Here is an 18,210-nt window from a genome sequence, read left to right on the forward strand (position 1 = left end):
AACATGGTGAAACCCCATCTCTACTAAAAATACAAAAATTAGCCAGGTGTCGTGGCACATGTCTATAATCCCAGCTACTCATGAGGCTGAGGCAGGAGAAACGCTTGAACCCAGGAGGTGGAGGTTTCAGTGAGCTGAGATCGAGCCACTGCACTGCAGCCTAGGTGGCAGATCAAGACTCGTCTCAGAAAAAAAAAGAAAAGAATAACTTGGGGACTTACTAAAATGTAAATTACCCCCCCCCCCAACATGAGAAATAATGAATCAGAATCTCTAGGTGAGGACGTGAGAACCTGAATTTGAATAAGCATTCCAATAAGTGATTCAAAAGTTAGGGGTACAGGGCCACTTAGAAAAAGGCAATTTTTGATCTTTCCAACACAAAAGCCTAGACAGGAAATAGCACAATGGGAAATTTCACATTTTATCTGGCTTCAGATGCAGTTTTGCACTTATATTTAAATGTGTTTGGGTTTGAGATTCTGATAATTCTTTACATAAAATTAATGAAGGTGTGTAATGAATAATGTTTCTAATCTTACTCTTTCAACAGCTGCACTCATCTTTTGATGGGCATTTTTAGGGCCAGAGCTGCCTGCTCATTTCTATTCCAGGCATGAAACTCAAAACATCCCTTGCGGTAAATAACCCATGAAATATCAACAGGTTTGTTTGTGTATCTGAATTGCTACTACCAGGATTTTGACCTACTAAACTTCCTAGACAATATAGCTTTCTTCCTTGACCATTAATATGGGGTTGTGTTTTGTATTTTAACTCATACATTCTCAATGAGAGTAATATTTGTTTTCCCAGGAAATGAAATTTGTTCTTGAGGGGAAAAAAGTCTATTATCCTTATAAACATAGCACAGGTAGACATATATGCAGGGGAGGGGGAAAAAAACTTTTTTCTACCTTCTTCATGTTTAGTCGCCAGGGCCTGTGAATCAGACTAACAAAAGACAGATTAACAGGAGAAAATTACAAAGTTTATTCATTCATGCAACATGCGTACATGTGGGAGAGCTTGGCGATGAGTAACTCAAAGGGGTGTTTAGAATCTGGGGCTTATATACCATTTTAATAGGTAAAGGGATAAAGGCACTTATGGGAAACAAATGACTTTTTGGAAAGATAAATGCATTTGCAGGAGAACAAACAGGCAATAAGAAAGTTTGTGAAAATGTCTACACAGGACAAAATGGTATTTCATCTCCTTAAGGGTCATAAAACCTCCTGGAGGAGAGATTTGGGGTAGGTTTTATTTGTTTTCTCCCTTCTGGGAGTAGATCTGCCCTGAAAAGGATTTGTGGCAATCTTGTTTCCCAGAAGTTGCTCCTTTAGTCAGAAAAGGGAAGCTTCAAAATTGCTTTTTTCTTTTTCCCCTTTTCTAAATTTGTTTGATCTCAAATGTCTTCAACTTAAAATAATCTTTTTACCGATGTAGCATACTTTGGAACGGCATATTCTGGTTCCCTTCAAGTACATAAATGGATACACAGTATATATATGGTAATAAAATTTATGGAGGAAGGACAATTTAAAAGAAAAAGTTTACAAAGATTTCTTGGGGAGGAACAATGAAAAAAGATTGAGAAACACTGCTTCGACTGATCCCAATTGATTTTCTAGTCTTTAAAATAAAAACTTCGAAATTTGGAAAATAGAAAAGAAAGAAAATACCAAGAATTCTGCCACATACATATAATACACACACACACAGCATCTTCAAACATGTAGATAGTATTTGTTGTACCAGAAAATAGTCTAACCCCTTTACATGTATTAACACCTTCAACAGGGTCAACAATCCTGTGAGGTAGGTACTATTATCACCCCCTTTTAACAGATGAGAAAGCTAAGACACAGAGACATCAAGTAATTTGTCTAGGGTCACACAGCTAGTAAATGATAATACAAGGATTCAAAGCCAGGAGATTTCGCTTCAGTATCTATTACTCTAACCATTAAAGTATATGGCATCTCTTTGGGTATATAACCTAATCTCCTTCCTATGGATATGTACGCAATTTATGTATTTGCAAAAAATGAGACTTTGTGCATGTTTTACAACCTACACTTGCCTTTTAAAAGTATATAATGACATCCTTCTATGTTGTAAAATAGGCTTCAATATCATTTTTAGTGACTACCTAGCATTTACTTGATACTGATAAAACAGTCCTCATTTATTTAGCACGCAGCATATGCTGAGCCCTCTGCCATGTGCTTAACACATATTGTCTAGTTCAGTTATCATAATAGTGTCTTTAGATAATAATGAAAAATAATGGCTTTTTAGAATAATGTATGTAAAAAATAGTAATAATGGCTAGTATTCATTGAGTGATTCCTGTTCACTGGACATAGCTCACGAACCTTATCCACATGGCAGCCTTTAATGCTGTTTTACAGTAGCCCTATAAGATTGACACTATTATTATTCCCTTTTTACTGATAAGAAAATTAAGATTGAGAGGTAAAATTATATGCTCAAGATGAACAGACATGAGGTGGCAAAGCCTAGACCCAAACTCCGATGTTTGCCTCTGAAGTCCTCCACCATACTATTATACACTCCTGCTCCCTCTAGGAACTGTAGTTTATTTCATTTGAATGTGCTTTATTCCTTAAAGGCAAGTAGACTTTCTGCTATCATAATGGTTTCTTGGTTTCCAGACCTTGACACACTTTGGCCTCTAAGAACCATTGAACCATTGACACTCCATATTGCTAATTGTGATCTTGCACTCCCTGACCTTTCTACTATAAAATACAACTTAACCAGCTATTGTCCTGTTGCATTACAACACTGGTGTTATTAACACTATATAAATGTGATGGTGGGCAAATTCACAATTCTTAATCTTTCCCTCTCAGAGCAAAAACCCTCTGACACTAGCCCAGAGGCAAACAGCATGAGGCAGAATCCATTATAGGTTTTCCAACAAGAAGGCTGAATTAGCTAGTAGCTGATGTGAGATTTTCTATACATTTTCCCAGTCCTTCACCTTAGAGCTCCTCTCCCCCATGGCTCCTGATCACATAGAACAAGTGGAAACAATAATTAGTTCACCTCTGTCTCCTGGATGGCCAAGCACACCCAAGGGGCTCAACACTCAGCAGGTCGTAACACTCAGATGAGATAATGGGGAGCCCTGCAGGCATGGCCACAGATGCTGAGTTACTTCAGTGAGCCGGAGTGGCAGGTGCTTCTCTGGGGCTTTGGATATCTAAGACCAATATAGGACCTTGGTTCAAGTTCCTGCTCTGATCCCTGTAAGAATTTAAACCTATTTAGGCTTCACTTTTCTCATCTGGCCCTTGAACTCAAAGTTGTTTAAATTTACACCCAAATTGTATCCTCAGCAATACTGCAAAAATGAGAAATGCTATAGGAAACTAAAAAGAACACCATCTTCTTCGAAAAAAGAAAAAAAGAGAGAGAGAGAGAGAGAAGGAGATACCTTCCCTGGCTTTATCATTACAAGATTGATGACTTTGGGCATTTATTTGACCTACAGATTTCTGAACATAAGTTTCTTCATCTGAAAAGTGGAAGAATAAGCTGGGCACAGTGGCTTATGCTTATAATCCAAGCTACTTGGGAGTCTGATGAGGATTGCTTGAACTGTGGAGTTCAAGATCAGCCTAGGCAACATAGCAAGACTTTGTTTTTTTTTTAAAAAAAAACCATCAAATTTGCAGAACAGTGAAAGAATAGTCATCAAAATTAGATGAACTAATGATTTGAAGTGCCAAGAATATGAAGAGTGTGGGAAATTGTCTTCAAAGATGGCCACCAACAATTTCTCCCATATCTGTGCCTGCAGGCTGCCCTTGCCATCAATATGGGTTAGCAGAAGGACTTGCTTTGACCACTAGGATGTGCCAGAAGGGATGGTATGCGAGTTCTGCACCTAAGTCTTAAGAGGTCTGCCAGTTTCTTTTCTACTTTCTTTTGAAATCCGGCCACCACAGAAAGAAACCCAGAATAGGCTACTAAATGATGAGCGGCCATTATCTTTCCCTGTCCTCCAAATTTTTCCCATATAATCAGAATAGGAGAAAGTAGGGATATGACTGTAGTATGTGTATTCAAAATTTCTCAACAGATACAACATACCCTGGAAACAGAGGGAGAAGCCAACCTGATTAAGTGCACTTAATATCAGTTCTCTGCACTCAAGAAGAGGTTAAATCTGGGATGAACAAAGGACCAGCCTTAGATGGGGTAACTCACTGACCTTGAATGTTTCTTTTGCTGTTAATTCAATTTCTTGGACCCACAGCTGGATCATCCATATGGTGGAGTCAGGATATTAAATGATAGGTCCAACATGCTTGGTTGAAATAACTGCCACTAATTTATTTACATCAATACATCGGCGATTCAGAGAGCCCAGAAAAACATTTGGATTCTCCTTTTAATGGATCTCCTCTCCTTCCAATCTCCATTCATCTCTTGTCTCAATAGCTCTTTATGTATCTTAATCTTGGTAGAGCTTCATCAATTAGTGTAAAAACTGAACACTTCTCTTCAATAGTACAGTGTAGAAATTAAAAGCACATGGTCTGAACTCAGAGTTGAGTCCATTTGTTGTAGAACAAATTACTTACTTTCATATATTAATTTTTTCCCTCTCAATTGATTGGGTAGAATTTACCCAATCAAAATATAAACATGCCTGCATCAAGACATACAAAAATGTTCAAGTAGCATTATTTGCAATAGACAAATGTTAGCTCAACCCCAATTCCATCAATTGTGGAACAGATAAATAAAATTTGATACACTAACATAAGAAATACTACATAGCAATAAAATTTTAAAAATTATTACCTGCATAAGCATAGATAAATTGCACGAATGTAATATTGACCAAATAAGCCAGACACAAAAGAAGATATAATTCCATTTTGATAAATTTTAGAAGAGGCAAACTAATGCATGATGTTAAAATCAGAGTAGTGGTTACTTTTGAGGAATGAAAAGGGATGGTAGTTGGAAAACAGCTTTTAGGGAGTTTCTGGGGTGTTGGCAATTTTCTACTTCTTGATTTGGGTTGATTTTATAGGTATATTCACTGTAGGATAATCAATTGACCTTATGATCTGTATATGTTTCTATATGTATGTTACTCTTAAATTTAAAATCACACACACACACACACACACACACACACACACACACACACACACACAGGTCGAGCAGGAGAAATGGGCTTAAAATTAGTTCCCAAGAACTGTGATTTTCTAGGACCCTCTCCCCTGCATGCTGCTTTCCCACTCCCACTAACTCACCATCCTCTAAGAGAATTCCCATTCTCAGTCTTTCTATCTTCTTGCTGTCCCAGGTAGTAGTGGCTCAGTCCCACCTATGGTTATGTAAGGGCTTGGACAACCTTAGCACATGCCTCATCCAAGCTCTGAATCACCTACGGCACCACTGGAAACAATCTTATTTAAGAAGCATGGTAGGAAAAACTGGGTTGTATTCCTCTACTTTTCCTACTTTTCCTGGACTCTGATGTGCACTGACTTGCCCTCCTATCAATAGGCTGTGGGGGATGAAAACACTTCATTCAGCTTAGTTAGAAGAAAACAGAAGTAGAATTACAACTTAGAGTGCCATCTGGTGTATTTTTGCCAAGTGACACAAACAACTCTGCTAAGAGCCATGGACTTTAAGGCCTTTCCCTGAGGGATGTTATAGACCTATTTTTGTTATTGTTGTCGGAACGAGCCTTTGACAGAGTCAAGTTCCTATTATGTATCAACCTAAAAAATACAGAAAGACTACTAACAGTAGACATTTGTCTATGATTTTGGCTGTGGTCCCAAGCAAGCTATGTTTGGAGAATTTCCTATCATGGAAATTCTAAAAAAAAAAAAAAAAAAAATTAGACTTCTCAGACTCCTTTTCACCTTAGACATATGACCTAGTGTCCAAGATTGTAAAACAATTAGAAGTACCTGCCGTCTGAGCATGGCATTAGAAACTCAGAAGAGAAGAAGTTGATATTCTGCCATTTCCATTCCAGTGTCTGCCTCTAATCTCTAAAAGCAGTAATGGCAACAATTCTAGCAGAAAGGTGCAAAAACTGTGAAGGTTTTGAGATTTTACACTACTCACTGGCTACCAGGTTAATCTGCCATTTTAAGGAATGCTGGTAGAAGACATGAGACCCATGGGTCATAGAAAAAAGTCTCTACTACTCAAGGCACATCAAACTACATGAACATCAGCATGTACCCTGTTGCCCTTGACCTGCATTCTTTTAGAGGTGATGTGGATGGGCTCACATAGATGCCTGAACACACAATGGCTGTGTTATAAAAGAGGAACCTGAATCCTTTATAACGGGCAGTAAGCATGTCTGCCCTTTGTTCTGAAGGAAAATACTGTATCTTCCAAGACTTTTGCTACATGAACATACTTGAAAAGTTAATCTGGAACAAAGGCAAACCAGTGCTTCTGCTTCTGCTTCTGCTTCTGCTTCTGCTTCTGCTTGCAAGATGTGAAGAAATGCAAGACACCAATGAAGAATTGTCTCCTAAGACAGGTTTCAATAGCCAGTGTTGGCTCAATGATTAGTGACTCACCCTGACAATGGTGCCAGTGGTGTATCCACCAGACCATTTCTGCTGCATAATTTTCATCATTGGCCCTGGCTGCATTGTCTTCAAACCTGATTCTTGGACTCATCTGGAGTTTGGGAGCTCTAGCCAATATTTTCTGCTTGGTTTCTTTCATTCACAACTATTAATCATGTCTAAAACACTAAAGAAGTGGTTGCTTCTCCTTAGAAAATGCCTATACACACCCATTTCTTGTCCTTTATTTTGGTTGATTCATTTAGCTTCTTAGACATTGGGTAAATCATCTGCCTTCCCATTTACTAAAGCCAGGTATAAGATCTGTCCTGGGTTCAGTCTTAAAGAAAAAGGAACTGGGTATTTATATCATCCAGAAGGCCTGGACCTGGGGTAAAATCTTCAAATAATATAATTTCTGAAAGTGTTAAATCCCTCACCTGCAAGTTTCTAGAATCTTAGAGATTTTATCTGAATCTACATGAAAAAACACTTCTTCATGAGGACCACTGACGACAGTGACTGTTGGTTGATTGCTTACTCTGCAACAAGGCTTTCTAGAATAGTGTTTCTCAGTTCTTGTGAGATACAACTTTTGCTCCTTGATTTATACAAGTACATTTATACTAGTTGGGTAATGATCTAAGTTTTAACATTTCTTGTTTAATGTACACTTCAATGCTGAGATTATAAAATAAAGTGCTATATCTGAAGAATTGCTTCTCAAAAAGTTCATAATATAGACTTTCTGATCGAAAAGTGTTCTGCCTCATCCTTATAGTAAAACAAAATAATATTTTTCTAGAAATCTTCCAAAGTGAATTGTACATATTATATCATCTTCCTTCGAAGATAAGCTGCTTTGATTATGTTCCCATTTCTATGGTTTACATTAGTTAAATGTCACATTGCACTCTCTCTTAAAGAATTATAGACTGCTAGAGTCAGAAGGGGCCTTATGGATCATCTTCTGGTTTACTGCTCAGCTGAAGAAGGAGGAGGGAATTCCACATGCTACAAATTCTTATTTGTACTACTATTTTTTTTTAAACATAACATTTGCTATATTTTAATCAAAGCGAAAAAGTAACACTTGCTTATTTTTTTAATTGGAAAATAAACATGATTCTAAAAACTCATTCAGGGAAAATTCACTATCAATAACTGTGTGCATTTTTCCCAATCATTTTATTACTCTCTTTGTATATTTTCACATGCTTTGATTTAAAATGCATATTTCATTTACATCTTGATTGTTTTACCACTAAGCTGCATGTCATTTTTTGTTATTTAAGTGCCAATGCTTCTAAAGATGTGAAGATGTTCTCCCTCTTTCCCTTAAGTGGTGAGAAAAGTGTATTAGTCAGGGTTCTCTTAGAGGGACAGAACTAATAGGAGATATATATATATATCCCACAATAGGATGTCTGCAAGCAGAGGAGAAAGTCCCAAAACTGAAGAACTTGGAGTCCAATGTTCGAGGACAGAAAGCATCCAGCACGGCAGAAAGATGTAGGCAAGGAGGCTAGGCCCACCTGGTCTCTTCACATTTTTCTGCCTGCTTTATGTTTGCTGGCAGCTGATTAGATGGTGCCCACCCAATTAAGGCTGGGTCTGCCTCCCCCAGCCCACTGACTCAAATGTTAATCTCCTTTGGCAACACCCTCACAGACACACTCAGGATCAACACTGCACCCTTCAATCCAATCAAGTTGACACTCAGTATTAAACACCACAAAAAAGTTAAGTTTTATGAAATAATTGTATGATATTAAATTGTTTTCAAATTTATTTTTTACTTTCATATGAATAGTCTGTCGTTAATTTTTTCCCAAAAGCAATTTTGAATTGGGCTTCCTTAGATTTGAATGGAGTGGTAGGCATACAGTGTGTATGGCTATGATCAAATGTAAAGTTAGATTTTATGTGTCTTTACTGATGTAGATTTGTCTCCTGAAGCATTAAATATCTTTATTCTTCAATGATATATTTTTTCTTTTTTTTTTTACAGTAAGCAGGAAGACCAAAATAAGAACTATATTGGGGAAAGACCTAAGGTTTTACCATCTTAAGCCCAGATGATTGCTTCGAGTCTGTCTCCTCTCCAAATCATCTTGAACACAGTGGCCTGAAGCCCTTTTCAAAATGGCCTTTTACAGAGGTGTATTAGTAAGAGAGAAGATGTATTTCTTTTACAACTTTTAAAATTTTTATCATTATACAAATAATAGATTTTTTTCAGAAATATTGGAAAAGTAGAGAAATAATACCATTCAAAAAATAAAGAAAAAAAAGAGAAACTGAAGATCTCATATAATTCCATCCCCCATCATCCAAGAGCTTACAGAAGTCAAATCATTCTCCAGGCACTGAGATCATGCCAGAGGAAGTTATCTATATTGCAAAAGCTTCCTTAAGCTAAGTCAATACAGATTTTAATCAAGCTATTATCAAATCTTAATGAAACGTGTGCTGATAGATGCATTTTGTTTCATCTCCTAGGCTGCATTGAAAATGTCTCTTTTCGGCCCTGCCATCAGGGCTGAAAGAGAAACGAAATACTTAAGTAAAGTGCATCATTGTCCAGAAAAGTAAGCTTGGAAATTTGCATACTAAATGCCCTGTAAATACAAAGACAGATTTTGCTTCCCCCACCACACACAACTTCTTATTGCTGTATATGTGAATTTATGAACTTACGGGATAGCTCAGAGATGTCTCTTCATGTGTTTCAGCCTTAACTACTACTTCCTAATTGAGAATTGTCTTTTACTACTAACCATGATGATGATAATTTGTTGGGTATCCACACAGGCTAAGCACTTTAGTGGACTAGCTCACTAATATTTACAAACTCTCTTTAAAGTAGGATTATTCTCCCTGTTGTATAGATGAGGAAACAGAAATTAATTTACTGGCTCAAAGGCCACACGACTGCAAAGTGGCAAACTAAGCTTCCCAGGTCTATCTGGCTCCAGAGCTTTTTCTCTTAACTGTCGGAATAGATAGCTTCATTTTCTGCCAAAGTGGCTTGTGCTCATGGTTCCAATAATCCAAGTACAGAAGAACATTTTGGATCAAGAGAGTGTAAAGGGTCATCATCATTGGCTCAAACTTAATTTTCTAAAGATCACACCTGATGACCTAAAATTCAAGCTTTCTTGGGGTCAATAATGGCTGTTTGGTTCAATACAGGTGCCTATTGAATTTTTTTATATACTTTAAGTTCTGGGATACATGTGCAGAACGTGCAAGTTTTTACATAGATATACACGTGCCATGGTGGTTTGCTGAACCCATCAACCTGTCATCTACATTAGGTACTTATCCTAATGTTATCCCTCACCTTGCTCCCTTCCCCCTGAAAGGCCCCTGTGTATGATGTTCCCCTCCCTGTGCCCATATGTTCTCATGGTTCAACTCCCACTTATGAGTGAGAACATGCGGTATTTGGTTTTCTGTTCCTGTGTTAGTTTGCTAAGAATGATGGTTTCCAGCATCATCCATGTCCCTGCAAAGGACAGGAACTCATTCTCTTTCATGGCTGCATAGTATTCCATGCTGTATATGTGCTACACTTTGTCCAGTCTATCATTGATGGGCATTTGGGTTGGTTCCATGCCTTTGCTATCGTGAATAGTGCAACAATAAGCATACGTGTACATGTGTCTTTATAGTAGAATGGTTTATAATCCTTTGGGTATACACCCAGTAATGAGATTGCTGGGTCAAACGGTATTTCTGGTTCTAGATCCTTGAAGAATTGCCACACTGTCTTCCACAATGGTTGAATTAATTTACACTACCACCAACAGTGTAAAAGCATTCCTATTTCTCCATATCCTCTGCAGCATCTATTGTTTCCTGACTTTTTAATAATTGCCATTCTAACTGGTGTGAGATGGTATCTCACTGTGGTTTTGATTTGAATTTCTCAACCAACCAGTGTTGATGAGGTTTTTTTCACATGTTTTTTGGCCGCATAACTGTCTTCTTTTGAAAGTGTCTGTTCATATCCTGTGCCCACTTTTTGATGGGGTTGTTTTTTTCTTGTAAATTTGTTTAAGATCTTTGTAGATTGTGGATATTAGCCCTTTGTCAGATGGATAGATTGCAAAAATTTTCTCCCTTTCTGTAGGTTGTCTGTTCACTGATGATAGTTTCTTTTGCTGTGCAGAAGCTCTTTAGTTTAATTAGATCCCATTTGTCAATTTGGGCTTTTGTTGACATTTCCTCTGGTGTTTTAGTCATGAAGGCTTTGTCCATGCCTATGTTCTGAATGGTACTTGCCTAGGTTTTCTTTTAGGGTTTTTATGGTTTTAGGTCTCACGTTTAAAACTGTAATCCATCTTGAGTTAATTTTTGTATAAGGTGTAAGGAAAGGGTCCAGTTTCAGCTTTCTGCATATGGCTAGCCAGTTTTCCCAACACCACTTATTAAACAGGGAATCATTTCCCCATTGCTTGTTTTTGTCAGGTTTGTCAAAGATCAGATGGTTGTAGACGTGTGGTGTTATTTCTGAGGTCTCTGTTCTGTTCCATTGGTCTATATATGTTTTGGTACCAATACCATGCTGTTTTGGTTACTGTAGTCTTGTAGTTTTTATACGAGCAATTTGGTAAGATAACTTCTGTCTCCCCTCAGACTTTACTGATGGGATTTCAGATATAAGAACTTCATATTGGAATGGATACCAACACATACTTTTGGCTCTGCACTTTTCATTCTTTTCTTCTGCTTTGGGTATATGTGTGGCAAGGATACATGTTTATACATTAAAAAAGAAAAAAGAAACAGGGTCTTTCTCCATAGCCCAGACTGGAGTGCTGTGGTGGGATCATGGCTCACTGTAACCTCAAACTCCCTGGCTTAAATGGTCCTCCTTCCTCAGCCTCTTGAGTAGCTGGGACTAAGACGCATGCCATTGCACTTAGCTGTCTATACATTTTTGCAATTGTCCACTCTCTTCTTGGACTCGGAGAGTAGCAGGAGGCAATGAGAGGTTTCTTGTTTGCCGACCTAATTTCTGGTCCTTTCTTGTTTAAAACCTGGATAAGGATAGCAGATAATGGAAAATAAGTCTAGGAGGCTACACTGATTTACATAATAAAGAGCCAGACCAGAAAGGGGAGACGAAAACACAGACACACACAACCCTGCACAGGCTGTGTTTGAGAGATATTGGTAAAGTTTGGAGTAGGGGAGGAATACAAGAAAAACCTTGGAGCAGCTGCCATTGATAAGATACTAAAAAATTTTAGCACTACACAAACACGTTCCTCGGCATCTTTATGACACACAGTAAAATTTGCATTGCTCTCTAAAGTTTGGATGCTGAATAAATATTTCTTGAATGCAAAAGTGTGCCAAGAAACAGTTACAAGGTAGCAGAACTGACTCTAGTTTGTTCCTCTTCCTCCCAAAAACCTATCCTCCTTCCTGCACCCATGATCCCATCCTGTCCTGCCTCCTTGAGGTTCGTACTCTCTTCAATAGCTCTATCCATCTGCCATAGACTTCTGTTTCCCGCTTTCTACCATCCCCTTTCCTCTGCTTCTCCACCTAGAGGAAGAAGCTACTCTGCCCTCATGGCCCCCGGATGACTAATCTAGTCCTCACCTTCCTCTGGGATTACTGGCCTACAGTTGTCACCCATATTTCCTTCTCAAAATTCATTTCTCAATTCCCTGTAACTGGCTTATGAGCCCACTCCTTTTCTGAAAATTCACGCTCCATGACCAGTAAATTGCAAATCTAATTACCTTCTTTCAGACTTTGTTCTTCTTGTGATCTCTGCAGCACATGGCCCTGTTCATCGTTCCCTCTCCCTGAGATTCTCCCCTCTGGTGGTTCAGAGCACCAGCTGTCATTATGGCTGCATCACTCCATTATCTCATGAACAAATGAGGAATGGGATAACATGATCTATCTCATAGGATTGTGTGGACTAAGTGAGATGATGCAAACAAATCCCTCCACATCGTGCTGGGCAAAAAGAAGGGTCAGTAAGGGTTAGCAACCGTAATTACTATTACCATCCTCAGTTATTTCTGGCTCACTACTGAGATCATACTTTCCTGGGCCCTCTTCCTCCCATTGCCTGGTACAGATAGGCATTTGTTAAGGTTCAATCCTTGGTGCTCAGGCCTTCCCCAATTACTGTCCTTGAGGCTTTGATCCATTACCTTGGTTTTAACTATCACCGCTGGGCAGATGACCCTAAATTTATACCATGAGATTAATTTCTCAGGACTACTAGGCATTTCCATTTGATTCCTCTGCATTCATCTCAAATACATCACGATCTCACTATAGCCCATACTATTGCTTGATTTCTTTTTTGTTTGCTTGTTTGTTTGTTTTTGAGACAGGGTCTCACTCTGTTACCCAGGCTGCAGTGCAGTGGTGCAATCTCAACTCATTGCAATCTCTGCCTCCCGCGCTCAAGTGATCCTCCCGCCTCAGCCTCCTGAGTAACTGGGATTACAGGTGCATGCTGCCACACCCAGCTAATTTTTGTATTTTGTATAGAGACAGGGTTTCACAATGTTTTCCAGGCTGGTCTCAAACTCCTGGACTTGAGCAGTCTGCCTGCCTCAGCCACTCAAAATGTTGGGATTACAGGCATGAGCCACCACACCCGGCTTTTTTTTTTTTTTTTTTTCATTTCTAATAAAGATAATACCATTCCTTTTGTAGTCTGGGCTCAAAAACCTTGGATTCCTTCACTTCACTCCACTTGGACATAGTACTAGATGCATTATAAATGTGATTTCATTTAATCTTCATGAGAGTTCCATTGTATTTACTCATCAAAAAAATGAAACTTAGAGAAACTAATTAACCTACCCTTAAACTACAATCCTTTCAACCAAAAGTGCCCATTTTTTGTGCTTACTCTGCCACTTGATATCTTACTTTCATAATCACGTATTCCTTTATAATATGTAAATAATGCCCATTTGCTTTCACATGGCATTTCAGTTCCACTTTAATTTTAACACTTATTGTCACACATTTTACAGATTTGCAGTTACTTCTCATAAATTCCTTTCTGTGTACCACTTCTAGAAACAAAATCCTTTTCATCCTTTGGCCTAATATGTGTCTCCCTATCTCCCAGGAATGTTAAGGGAACCAACTCATATCATGTCTGGGAAAATAATGTGCAATTAGTAAAAGTAGAATCTAAGAAACCTAGGTAATAGCAAGCTAATCAAGTTTCCTGATCAGAATGGAACAGATAACTAGCTGTAGTACAGTCTTCAATGACTTGGATAAGTTATTGGCACTTTCAAGATCTGTTTCCTCTTTTATAAAGTAAGAAAATTAGACTAAATGATATTTCTGGTACCTTCTGATACTAAAAACTAGAAGGCTTTTCTTGCTCAGAGGGCACCCTGTTTTCTACCTCAAAGAACGATAGTAGTTTCTCTTAATAAAATTATTAAGTCAAAGAAAGACAATATCAACAACTTATTAGAAGTTCTCTTTCTCTTTTTGGAGAGGGGCATGCATTTCTTTGTATTCACTCAAGCCTCTGAAAATATAAATAATATATTATGACAGAGTGAATTATGATGACAAAGTTTGGCATTTAATCAGAAAAATGGAATAAATTCATGTATAAAATGACCAATCCATGATTACACTCCTTTGTAATGCTGTAGTTCCTCAGACACTGGTATGAAACTATGTGGCTTCATCCAAAGTCTATTTTGTACTTACTTTCAAATGGCAAATGACATGTAACCTCCCAAAATTCATACATTAAAGTTCTAGTCCCCAGTATGACTATATTTGGAGAAAGGGTTTTTAGGAGGTAATTAAAGTTAAATGAAGTCATACGGGTAGGTACCAATCTGATAGGACTGCTGACCTTACAGAGATCTCGCTCTCAGCCTTATGAGGGCATAGCTAGAAGGCAGCAATCTGCAAGCCAGGAAGAGGACCCTCACCAGGACTGAATCAGCAGGTATCTTGACCTTGGACTTCTCTGTCTCCAGAACTGTGAGAAATAGATTTCTGTTGTTTAAACCAACCAGTCTGTGACATTTTGTTATGGCAGCCTGAACAGACTAAGACATAGTGTTACAGCATTATGAGCCTAAGTGTTAAGCCCAGAAGCACATGCCCAAATATGTACTTAGGGATTTGCAATTTTTAATATTTGTCCTTGAAAAGGTCGTGTCTTTGCTGATATAGCCGTAGATAAATTTAAGAGTTATATTTTAAGATAGTATTATTTACTCCAGTGAAATATCCAGTGGTCACATTTTTCTTTAAACAGAATTTTTTTTCCTGACCAAAGAAAATTTAAATACCAATACAGTACCATCTTGTATATCTACCACTTTTCTGTAAAAGGAAGCTGCTCAAACCTACTATATAGGTGTTACATAACAGCAAAAGTCTATGATGGAAGGGTTTCTATTGCACTGGAGCAGCCCCAGGGGAGATGCAATTTTTACAGAGTATATTTATATATTTTGATTGTGGGGATTAGATGCTGTTCTGTGACCTCCCGCCAGGTCTCCTTCCACCTTTCTGCCTTTGTAAACATATATTTTACATTTGTAAAACAGCCTGCAAAAAAAAAAAGTATTTAAAAAAAATCTAACACCCCAAACACTATTAGTATTTGCTCCACATTCAACAATGCCTTATGTACCTAAATCGAAGGGGTTAAATAATATCAGCAGAAGAGAGAATTTACATTTTTCATCAAATGTCTGTATATTGAAATGTTTACTAGTACTAAGCCTTATATTAATACCTGCAAAGCACATTATAATTTTTCAGAATGCTTTTTCACTTCCTTCATAACTACCTTAAGAGCAATCTAGGGCCATTATTCCCCGTTTTCCAATGGGAAAAAATAAACTCAGGTAGATTAGGTCCAGGATAATTTGTAAATGGCAGCAGAGGAAAAGATTCCATGTATTTCCCAAACCTCATTCAGTATCTGGATATGGGGACACAATGGATACAAAATTGTCTTAGTTTAAAGTAACAGGAAGAAAGCACCAAAATAAATCACATGAGTGGAAAAAATCAACTGTGCCTGCCGTTTCCAGTTTTGAAGCAGTTGCTTCCTGCATTTAATGACATGGGCTAAATTACCATAGTTATAATTCCTCAACTAAAAAGAATAGGTTATTTGGAACTTACTACTCTTTAATAGCATAGACGAGTGTTTCTCAAACATTTTGGCCTAAAGGTTTCTTTATGTTTTTAAAAACTATCTTTAAAAATGATTGAGGATTCCAGAGAGCTTTTGTTTTCATGGGTTATATCTACCCATGTTTACTGCATTGAAAAATAAAGCAGAAACTTTAAAAATATTTTATTAATTTATTAAAAAATAGTAAATTAATGATGTGTTAAACTAAATATTCACATTTTTATTACAATTTATTTCCCAAAACAAAAATTAGTGAGAAAACTGTCATTGCTTTCTATTTTTACAAATGTCTTTTGAGTCTGGCTTAAGAGATGACTGGATTCTCCTATCTGCATTTGCATTCTAGCTGTGGTGATATCATACATGTAGCTGAGACATTCCACTGCAAATCCATGAGAATGAGAGTGAAAAAGCCAAATAATATGTTTGTGTTTTTTTTTTAATAGTTTGGATCTTACAGGCTGTCAGGGATCCCTGAGCCATATTTTGAGAACTACTGGTATAAACAATAACAAAGCCAGAATTTTAAGAACATGTGTTTTCAATAATATAACAATTTCTGACATACATACTTTTAAGTGCATAATGATCTCTGAGAAGGATATTTTTTTCCAATATAATCATTTGAGTCCTAGTTCTTTTCTTTCCCTGGATGCTTTGTCTTTAGAGATAATCCAGAGCCAGGAAATTCTAAATTTAAAACAAAGAACAAGGACTCCAGCCTATCTAGTGTCAGGAAGAACAGTCAATGAGAACACCACTTTGTGTGCATACACCAAACAACTCCAGTACAGTATATGAAAATAGTTTTAATCTCCTGATTAAGGTAAATTCAACACTAAATGTTCTCTTTTTGTACCATCAGTTCTAAGAAATAAGATCCTAGTAGGGCGTTGCCAGATGGGGAGATGAGAGATTACTCCAAGCTCGTGGACTTCGGGGTGCCTTAAAGATAGAGTGACAGACCTCCATATTAAGACCAGTCAGAGGCAGGAAAGGTCCTCTTTGTCTGGAATACCAACACTTTGAGGCTATGCCAGCTTCTCAGAACAGATCTAGCTCTGACATTGTGAAACAGAAAAAAATCTGAGAGCTGGCTCCATATTCCCCATTCAGTGAGAAAGGTTTTAATGTCTTGTCACTTGTCATCAGTTGGGAAATACTCAAATACAGCATTAGTTAATGAACCAATTTAGAATGTAATGGCCTATTTCTAGGTATGGCATAAACTAAGCAAACGACAAGGCAGTCACCATCACTCAATTTATCACTCTTCTTCATGAAATAATGTTCCTTTCCTTCCTCCCTCTCTTCTTTATTCTTACCTTTGTCCTTTTCTCAAATACTTAAATTGTACCCATCATGAATGAGGTACTGTGGCAGATTCCACCTCATATTTATCTGGCTGCCAAATCTCGTTTCTCTTTTTTTCCATTTTTTATTTTTGGAGACAGGGTCTCACTCTTTTGCGCAGGCTGGAGCGCAGTGGCACTATCACAGCACACGGCAGCCTCAACCTCTCGGGCTCAGGTGATTCCCCCATGTCTGCCTCCTGAGTAGCTGGAACTACAGGCGTGCACCACCATACCTGGCTAATTTTTTGTATTTTTACTAGAGGCTGGTCTTGAATTCCTGGGCTCACGTGATCCACCCTCCTCAGCCACCCAAAGTGCTAGGATTACAGGCGTGAGTCATCACGCCAGGCCTGTTTATTTTTAATTACTAAATGTTTTTTCTTCCAAAATAAAAGGAAAGTATGTCCTTTATAGAAAAATTAAAGATAGAGTAAAGTAGAAAGAAGTCAATCATAATCACCCATAACCAATCTCTAGGAGGCCATTTAAATAATTTATCCTGGATTTGCTCCTATATTCTTATCCATTTGAGATTTACATACTTGAGATATATATGCACGCAATTTTGTATCCTTGTTTGCTTAACATTGTATCATAAGCACTTTCAACGTCATTAAAAGTCCGTCATAAACATAATTTTAATACCCAAAGTTGGTGATAAATATCTCAGTGCAGGAATCTTATTCTTTATTTCAGATTTCCTTAGGATAAATTGCTTCTTAGAAGTGGAATTACTGCGGGCAATGGGAAGAGTACATTTCAGAACGTTCCTTGACACACTGACACATTCCTTTCCAGCAGTGTAGCAAAATCACACCACCAGATAAGAGGGCTGATTTCATTGGACCCTCACCAGTAATGAAGAAATGTTTATCGATAAGCAACATTTGTTAATATTACTGGAAGGGGAAAAAAAGCCTTATCTTTTAAAAAAGTCTGGAGTTGGTTTAGTCTGAGACAGTATGGCTGCGGCATTTTGGTCTTTCAGATTAAGTCCTTCCGCCAGCACTACAGATTTCAGTGTATCCTGGGATGAGAGACTCCGCCTCCACCTGCTGCCACTGTCCTCTTG

The sequence above is a fragment of the Rhinopithecus roxellana genome, chromosome 11 (assembly GCF_007565055.1).
Source record: "Rhinopithecus roxellana isolate Shanxi Qingling chromosome 11, ASM756505v1, whole genome shotgun sequence".
NCBI lineage: Eukaryota > Metazoa > Chordata > Mammalia > Primates > Cercopithecidae > Rhinopithecus > Rhinopithecus roxellana.